General features: G+C 34.3%; 1 non-coding gene across 1 annotated transcript; it reads right to left on the bottom strand.

Annotated features, from left to right (window-relative positions):
- Positions 1 to 4,620: 4,620 nt before the first annotated feature.
- On the bottom strand, positions 4,621 to 4,726 carry LOC135274929 (U6 spliceosomal RNA). The gene has a single exon (XR_010342673.1). It is a non-coding gene; the product is annotated as a U6 spliceosomal RNA (small nuclear RNA).
- Positions 4,727 to 10,337: the final 5,611 nt, after the last annotated feature.

The following is a 10,337-nucleotide window of genomic DNA, read 5'->3' as shown; positions in this document are numbered from 1 at the left end:
TCCAGTGGCTTCAATTATTGCAGAAAACTATCCAAGTACTCTCAGCACTTGAAGTATAGTACCCTTCAAAATATGTCCCCAATTAATCTTTATGCCCCTGTTTTCTAAATTTACATGCAAAAGCTCCAGTCTTGCTATGCCAGAGACTTTCTCATCCATTAGGTATTCTTACCACTGTTATTATTTTAAGCCTGTGTTTTTTGTTTCTTCTGTCATGAAGCCTCTCTCAACCTTAAACCTATCAAACTTCTTCTTGGCTTGATTTCCTAAACAATCTTCAAAGATATAATTACTTCTCTAGGATTCTACATTATTTCCATCTTCATAATCTTATCCATAGAAAATGACTCATTCTCTTGGATAAACTTTTATACCAGTTTTTCAATCCTGCTGTAATTTTTATAAAATTATAATGAGATATCATATTTAGCATATTTATCTTAGAATTGTGTTATATGCAAAAAAAAAAAAATGATAATTGTTTTAGTCATCTTTGTAATTCTAGTGCCTAGTACACTCCCTGGAATAGAGAAGGTATTCATTAAATGACAGTTTTGACTTCAAAAATGGATTTAACAATAGGTAAATCCTGTAACGACTGAATGTTGCCAAAAGTGTCTCTAATTAAAAACAATTAAAGGGCAATTCGACCAATATTTATAATATATTAGAATAATCAAACATGTTTTATGAAATAATTATAATGAATTTAAGGGCATATTTTGAGAATCTTGATATATGCTATCATTAACTATCATGTGTGGATGTGCAAGGCTTCCCAAAATTGTATTTATAGACATATATAGGCAAAACAAAATGCTTTATTTTATACATAAGTACTGTTAAAAGACTTTTAAAATGCATTTTGAATTTTGTTTCTGAAATAGATAACTCCTATCTCTGTTTTATCAATTTTCCTTGAAAAGTTTCTTAATAGATTTTACAAACGCAAATGTTGTAAAACTACCAAGAATAGGTGCCTGGAGTCTGAGTAAGTGCAGCTTCCCTAAATTATGAAATATTGTTGTGGTGACTTATTTGAGTCACTAATACACATACTAAGATAGAGTGTAGAATACTGAAAAATACACATACTAATTAGATCTCAGGAGTTGCGTGAGTGAACTTGAGCATGTGCACTAAGAGGCAAAATAGCGGAATTTACTGGTATATGACCTCCTGGAGACATTCAGTCGGTAAGGGGGGACGGCCTATGCATACGTCAGTAAACACACTGTGCATGCACACCTCCCAAGAGCTGGCAGGCCACTGCGCATTTAGACAGCTCACCCCAAGGAAAACATCAGGGGAGAAGAGATGCAACACCCCAGAAGCATGCCAGCATGTAAAACCCCAAACCTGAAGCTCAAACTGTGCATTTGTCTTTCTACTCACCTGCTTGACCTCTTCCAAGTCTTTCCTTCCTTTTGTTCCTGCCCTAAAGCTTTTAATAAACTATCATTCCTGCTCTAAAACTTGCCTGACTGTACTTCTGCCTTCTGCCCCTCAGTTCAGTTCTTTCTTCTGAGGAGACAACAATTGAGGTTTCCAGAGACTCTATAGATTCACCACCACTAACATAGTTTGGTGCCATGTGACTCATAACTTGCACCACTAACATACTTTGTTGCGTGACTTGGATATATTCCCTAGTGGTAAGCGATCTCTTCACCTCACCTTAGGGTAAATTTGTTTTTTCTTCTTGAGCTAAGACATCCATCTTCTCTTGCTCTTGGTCGTTGGTTCTCCTGGTTCTTGGACCTTCAGACTTAGACTGGGACTTACAACATTGGATCCCCTAGTTCTCAGGCAAATGGGCTTATATTAGAACTACACTATTGGCTTTCCTAGGCCTTAGCAGTTCGCAAGCTTCTCAGCCTCCATAATCCTGTGAGCCAATCCCTCATAATGCATCTCTTTCTATATATCTATAGATATCCTACTGGTTCTGTTTCTCTGGAGAACCCTAACTATACACTGGCAAAAGACAGGTTCCTGGGTCATGGGCAAATGTATATTTCTCTCAACACAGTAAGCAGCATAATTATCAGCATATTTGGTATCTATTCTTTGAGTCCAATCCTTAAGGTGATAAAGAGACAGGTAACACCTGCATATGCAGTGGATGTTGTTACAGGAAAGGAACGCTGCACTTAAGGAGCCTGAGTCTTTTACACTGGATAGTAAGCCCTGCTTGCCCTTTGTTTCAGAGAGAGGTACCATTTATCTCTGTCTTCCAAGACATTTTGCACAAAAATAGCCCTGAAAAGAAATTCTGAAACAAAGGAATTCAGCCCTTCTTGCAAGACATCCAGAAGCTCATGAGCGTCATGGAGAATTGTTTCCCAATCTTTGGTATTGATAATTGACATATAGATTCATAGCATATTTAAGGAATACATATGGGACTGTTTGTCACTGAACTCTTATATATTACATCCTTTTAAAAATGTTGGCTGGGTGTAGTGGCTCACACCTGTAATCTCAGCACTTTGGGAGGCCAAGGCAGGCAGATCACCTGAAGTCAGGAGTTCTAGATCAGCCTGGCCAACATAATGAAACATCGTCTCTACTAAAAATACAAAAATTAGCTAGGCATGCTGGCACATGCCTGTAATGCCAGCCACTCTGGAGGCTGAGGCAGGAGAATTGCTTGAACCCAGGAAGCAGAGAAGTAGAGGTTGCAGTGAGTTGAGATCACACCACTACACTTTAGCCTGAGCAACAGAGTGAGACTCTGTCTCAAAAAAAAATTTATCTTGTTATATAGAAGGAACCATTTTTCCCAATTCCATGTCTGTATCATTTGTTCACCTTTTTCCTCCTCTTGTTGTTAAAGAACATGAACTTCTTCCTACTAAATAATATACCAGATTTATTTATTTAGATCAATTTAATTTTGCTTCTTGATTTAAAAATGTTAACCTCCAGGTCATCTGAACCCAGATTATTTCTGAATTCCTTTTCTAAGTCACTAATTTCTCATTATTCTGAGTCACCATTGTAAATAAATATGTAAAAGTTTAAAAAACATTAGAATATATGCTCTTTAAAGCCTAAGGAAGAGAAGTAAATTAATGGCAATGAAATTCTGTAAAAATTACCACATATGTATTTAACTCATATGTTCCATTTCTGTAATTAAACACATACACTGAGAAACATATGTACAAATTTATACACCTGGTAGGGTGGTTATATATTTGGGTTCTGCAGTCAGCTTACCCATGTTCATACCCAGGCTCTGCCACTCAGAGCAGAGGAAGCTGTTTCCTCACATGTAGTAATAGAGACAGTCGCAGTAATATATACCCATCAGAGGATTGCTGTAAAAATACATTAAATTAAATTAAAATTAAATTGCTGTTTTTTTATTCCATTACTTAGACCTAGTAAGTGCACAATAAATGCTAGGTGTAATTATAATGCAGAGTGATGCAGAAAAGAACTAGGTTTCCAGTCACTAGTAGACAGGTAGCATAGTCATTCTCAATATCAGCATCTGTGTAAAATTGGTATTGCAGTAACCTGATTTTTGTATTTAATCTAACAGCAATATTCTGTTGTTCTGTGACTATAAATACATTTTTATCTTGGCTCTAAAATGTCAGTAATATAGTGACATTCAATCATGAACAACCAACATAAAAACTATTATTGTAATTTTATTATTATTATGATTACTATTATTCAGACAACTGTAATTATTAGTTTGATTGCTAGAGCTTATTTAGCTTTCTCTCACAACCAGACAGTAGTGTTTTGCAATCACATTTTTCTTCCTAAGGAAAATTATTCAGTACTATTATTATGTCTGCTTTACAAATGAGAAAACTGAAGCTTGAATAGCTTAATGAATTGACTAAGGTCACAAAGAATGAAGCCTGAAGAGTGAAGGAACAGAATTGCAATCAAAGAAAAATTAGGATAATTTGGATAATGGGCATGAATTTAAAATCATGTTTTCTATAAACCTTTGATTATAAATTTATGAACAAAATTTTAAGTGTTTCAAAGACAAGGACCATTTATTTTGTTCCCCATTTTTCTTTAGAACTTGTGTAAAAAGAATGTTACTGTACTGTTTTCAATAATGACATATTGACTGAATCAATGAGCTAATCAGCTTATTCTCCTAGTCATATCTCAATAATATATTTGTTTCTTTAGGTGAGGCATAGCAGTCTCAATTCACAAAGAGACAGTATTTTTTTTTTTCATTGTGTCTCTGAGTAAATATATAATAGCTATTCAGAATCCAGTATGATGGAGTCAAAGGACATCTCACTGTCCCAGTGTATTGGTTTTGGAACCCAGCCACAGTATGTGGATTTCAGAAGCTCTAGTTGAGGGTTTATTTTTTTTGTTAAATAAAGGAAATTTTGGCACAGTGATCATTGATTTCCCACGTGAATATCAAGTGGTTGGCAAAGGCAAAGTGAGATCAGAACTTAGTTCAGGAGATCGGGTAGGCATTTGTCTTTGCTAATGACATAACATGTTTTGATAAAATGTGACAAGTAGAATGTCAACATCTCCCAGAGTTACCTAGCAATTATAGGTGATCTCTATCTTGGATAAAGACATCTTTTTTCTTTTTTTAAATTTTTTTTATTTTAAAAAAATATGGAATGCGTCACGAATTTGCGTGTCATCCTCGTGCAGGGGCCATGCTAATCTTCTCTGTATAGTTCCAATTTTAGTATATGTGCTGCCAAAGGAGCACAAGAATTTTTTTTTTTTAATTTGAAGTGATGAATTCTTAAATGATCTCAAAATCTCAATTACTTGTACCTTTTTTTTGTTATTGTTCCTTAAGCTTATAAGAAAAAACACAAGTACTACTAAAATTAAAGGGTCATGAATCAGGAGTAGGTCATGTTGACATAATATAGTTTTCCTTCCAGCTCTTAACATGAAGCTTTGAAATGATGCCCAGGTTTTCCAAATCACAGAAACAATGTACAATATTATCAATATGGGACTGATATGCAGATAGTTAAACAACACAGACCTTTCATCTGTTTAACCAAGAGCATCTTATGCCAAACATGAACTCTTGTGTTGTTTTGTTTACACTATTGTTACAATCTCTTCCAATGCTTCGTAAGGCAAGAGTAAAATTAGAGTCAAGAATTTCATTTTGATATTATCAGAAAATATAGGATGCTCATATTCTAATAAGGACAATATTAACCACACTTGCTCAGAAAATAATTTGTGTCTGATAACATGCTAATCATTTTTCATATATCATTTCTATATTATATTACTTTAAAGACAAATTGATCTTCCAAAAGATTAAATATAAGCCAAAGTCACTCATTTGGCAAATGTCTGAGCCTTTAAGTTCTGTCTGACTCCAAAGTCCATGTTCAGACGGTATTATGTGGCCTTCTACAAATTCATATTCATTTCAATAAACATTACTGAAAAAGCGTTATGTACCTAGGGAAGACTTTTCTAAATTGTACTTGTTAATCTGGTACAGCATGAAAATAATTTCCTACAGCCAGCCTTTCCAAACTCTTTTATACATTTGATTCAATAGAAATGTTAAAAGTCATTCCCCAAACACAAAAAATTGTAAAAGTAAATAAATATAAAAGGTGCTAGGAATATCTTTCTTCTAAAGTTACTGTAGATATACTTAAGAAAAGACTAACCTTGTTATTTATTAATTGTTTGTTAATAGGTCTTAAAAAAATAAGCAAACTGGAAGTTAAATGTTATATATAATTCATGAACAGAAGCCCCTGATGCTCTATTTGTGTATGAATTCAAAGGAAGAATTCTAAATATCATAATTATATATACATATATATAATCTACTTTGTTATTATTGTTAATCTGTGTTATGTATATGTATCCTTTTATCATTTCAACATTTGTGAGTTTTATTGTTGTATATTTTGTATTTACTTTATAAACATATATTTTTTATCTAAGTTCTTAAGTATTTTAAGTGTGAAGTCTTATGGTTCTAATACTGTATTTTTAAAAAATTACAGAAGTCAGAATATTTCAAATAGAGCATGCAGCGTTATATCCTCTGATTTCCTTTTATTTGTTGAGACAGAGTCTCTCTCTGTTGCCCAGGCTGGAGTACAGTGGCACAGTCTCAACTTAGTGCAATCTCTGCCTCCCAGAGTCAAGCAATTTTCCTGCCTCAGCCTCCCAAGTGGCTGGGATACAGGCACTCACCACCGCACCCGGGGTGAGGGGTAATTTTTTGTACTTTTTTTTAGTAGAGATGGGGTTTTACCATGTTGGCCAGTCTGGTTTTGAACTCCTGACCTTGTGATTAGCCCTACTCAGCCTCCCAAATTGCTGCGATTACAGGTGTAAGCCACTATACCTGAACTTTCTGTGATTTTCAATAAATGGGAGGTAATCAGCCAAAGGTGAAACAATTCATGACTTTGGGAGCAGCTTAATTCCAGACCATTGTAAATTTCAGTTAACTGTGTTCCTTCCTATTCTGAAAGTGTATTCATATGAAACAATTTTTGTTTTACTCCACGAGGAAAGGAAAATATAAGAACAATCTACTTTTAGAGGCCAAGGTGAATGGTTCACTTGAGCCCAGGAGTTTGAGACTAGCCTGGGTAGCATGGTAAAACCCTGTCTCCACAAAAAAAAAAAAAAAATTAACCTGGCATGGCAGCATTTGCCTGTAGTACCAGCTACTCTGGAGGCTAAGGTGGGAGGATCACTTGAGCCAAGGAAGCAGAGGTTGCAGTGAGCCGAGATCATCCCACTGCATTCCACCCGGGCAACAAAGCAAGACCCTGCCTCAAAAAAAAAAAAAAAAAAAAAAAAAAGTCTTACTGCTGTGCCTAAAAATTAAATTCACCAATATTTTTGCTAATTTAAAATAGATACATAAATATGATACAACACATAAATACCTGTTCATAAAAATATTGTCATATTTTAGTTTTTATAACAAAAATATAAAATGCATGTTGCACTGTTTTTTGATACTTTTTTCTAATTAAAGTCAGTTTTTTTATATTTCTGAAGTTATAAAGTTTACTAAAAATTTATTTTTAATATCAACTAATTTATTGGAGGCATATCAATTACTGTATAATTCTCTCCCAATGGTATTCTCTGTGTCTATTAGTATTTAAAAATGATCCAGGTGGCAGTAATTCTGGGGAAATCTCCCCTGCTAGGTAGAATTCTCCTTTCCCCTTGAGTGTGGGTGGGCCCAGTGAAAATGATGGGATATCATGCCCATGATTAGTTTATATGGCAAAGATGAAGAGATTTTGAAGATATAATTAAGGTCCTTAGACAGATGACTTTAGGTTATTCAAAAGAGAGATTACCCTGGTGGTCCTTACCTGATCAGATGAGCCCACTAAAGGAGAGTCTAGAGATCAGGGACAGAAGAAAAGCTTGTAAAAGAGAATCCCTGTCACTAGACAGGGAACCACCAGAAACCTTTAGGAGATGAGGACTTCAGTCCTACAGCTCCAAGGAACTGAATTCTGCCAACAGCCAGTAGCTTGGAAGAGAATCTCAAGCATTAACTGAGATTGCAAACCTGACTGACAACTTGATTTTAGCTTAGTGAAAACCCTGAGCAGAGGACCTAGTTAGCCTAGGCTTAGATTCCTATCCCACAGAAACTGTGGGATAATAAATTTACACTGACTTTAACCAGTAAGTTTGTGATCATTTGTTACACAGCATTAAAAGAAATGAATAGAGCTAATTATTTTTTTTCTGGTCTTAAACCATTAAGAATTTTTGTTATGTTCATTGCATTATAGTAGGGAGAAAATAAGTGCAGATAAGCATTCATACTTCCTGTATTGCTATTAAATAGCAACCTTTCTCAACCATCAATACTACTTATTCTTTCTCAGTTCAAACAGCAAAATTGAATAATCAAAACTTTGTTAACTTCCAATAAAGGCCTGAAGCAGCACAGAAATAAATAAATAACCATAAATTTGGTGGTAGTAAATCAATAATACATCTGAGTTCTCTATCCTGTAGATTCAAGTCACAGTCCAATTTTCTTCTAAGAAACTGAACTTGAGTTTTATTTCATTTCCATATTTTTAAAACTATGAAATATAATATCTAGAAATACATTCATTTCAAACAATCCCATTTCAACTGGACCAACCAATTTAAATGCCCCATGGGACTGATTATACAGAGATAAGCAAAGCGTATATAGATAAGCAAAGTATATGATGAAAATATGACTTATTTGCTGTTCTGAGAAAATTCTCATGTCCTTTCAATTTTTCCAATCATAGTATCTGTGACTTACTCAACAACATAATGAGGATATTTTATTTGTAATGATTTCGATGTTCCAAGTCAACTTCCAAAATATTTTTAAATTATGCTAACAGGATATATTTCTGAAAAGATTTCTTTTGTAATGTTGAATTTTATAAATCAAGTATTATTTCTTCATTGCATTTCTAAAAGTGCATTACCAAAGGGAAAAGTGGCTATAAAATAATCATACACTCTGAAAAGTGCAGATAGTATTCTTTTAAAACTATGTCTTAATTTTAATATAAATAAAAAAATTGAATGCATCTATAAAATGATATTAGGTAAGTTAAATGTAATATGTAAATCACTCTTTCAAAGTAATATTAAATTATCTAATATTAAAATTGAATCTCTGACAGCATCAATAAAATTAATTTAGCCATGTATAATTATATTGCTATATGTTAAATTATTTAACCTGAGAAAAAGTCCCTAGCCTAGGTCAAGCCCTTTGTTACAAGTTCTCAAGCATCAGCCTCTATGTTAACAATTGGTTAATTGTATTTTAATGACTTTAATGCTTACCTCCTGATATGGTTGGGCTCTGAGTCCCCACCCAAATCTCATCTTGAATTGTAATCCCCATGTGTTGAGGGAGAACCTGGTGGGAGGTGATTGGAACACGAGGGCTATTCCCAATGCTATTCTAGTGATAGTGAGTGAATTCTCACCAGAGCTGATAGTTTTAAAGTGTGGCACTTCCTAGCCTTGCTCTCCCTCCTGTTGCCTCGTGAAGACGGTGCTTGCTTCTCCTTCACCATCTTCCATGACTGAAAGTTTCCTGAGACTTCCTCAGCTATGCAGAACTGTGGGTCAATTAAACCTCTTTCTTTATGAATTACCAGTCTCAGATAATATCTCTATAGCAGTGTGAGATCAGATTAATACACTTCCTCAATTCCCTGCCACAAGTCAATGAGCTCCACTAGGGAAAAACTGTATCTTATTCACCACATGATTTTCACTGGGATGACTAGCACAGTGTGTAGTCCCACAGAAATAGTTACTGGGATGATTATCTGACCAAAGGAAGGAGAAAGGGAATGAGGAAAGGGAGGAAGATTGGAAGAGACAAAGGGAGCAAGGAAGGCAAAGGCTGCAGAATAGGGAAGAAAGGCTGGAAGGTAAGGAAGCAAGAGGGGAGGAAAGATGGATGGATGGATGGATGGATGGATGGATGGATGGATGGAAGGAAGGCAATTATCATGAATTTAAAGAACAATATTTGTCTACAGTAATAAAATTATACCTACCTTTTAATAAAGACCTACTAAGAGAGATTTATCTCTTCAAGATACCTATTGTGTACATTTTACATATTTACATAGTGTATAATTAAAAACATATACAAGAAATTCTATTATACAAATAGTTCTTGGGGACTATTATTAAAAAATTGGTGACAATATTTTTCTGTAAAATGAAGATATTAATAATACTGATCTCATTGTGTGAGAATTAAAATAATACAGAAAAGAACTTAGAATAATGCCTAGAACATAGCAAATGTTCAATAAATATTATTGTTACTGTTTTGATTGTGCTAGTACTACTATTAATTATCATTATTAAAGTGAAATTAAAAATTTTTGTCCAGCGTTGTATGCCTGTGTTAAAAAGTCTCCTGTACTCCATAAGTATATATGCCTACTACGTACACATAAACATTAAAAATGAAGAAGACAAATTTGTGTCCAAAGATTCACTGAAAGTAACAGTACCTGAGTTTGAATACAGGTAAGTCTGCCCCAAAACCCACATTCATTATATTACAATAAAATGTGACTGCTCGGATGTTGAAATGCTTCAGATTCTCACTGGCCATGTTCATAATATTGTTTCTATAATTGAAATGTATCTTTAAGACATTCAAATATTAAATCTGTACTATTTGGAGACTATCTGTGCTCCTAGTCATTCTGTGGATGTGGCCATTCTCTAAAAGCCAAAGAAACTTAATGACATACAGTCAATATATGGATATAAAAAGAGAATGACCAGTTCCATTACTATCTTCTTCATACGGA

Source organism: Aotus nancymaae, unplaced genomic scaffold (genome assembly GCF_030222135.1).
Source record: "Aotus nancymaae isolate 86718 unplaced genomic scaffold, 86718_ANA_hifiasm-v0.15.2.pri h1tg000014l, whole genome shotgun sequence".
NCBI lineage: Eukaryota > Metazoa > Chordata > Mammalia > Primates > Aotidae > Aotus > Aotus nancymaae.
This window is presented reverse-complemented; position numbering and strand designations above follow the sequence as displayed.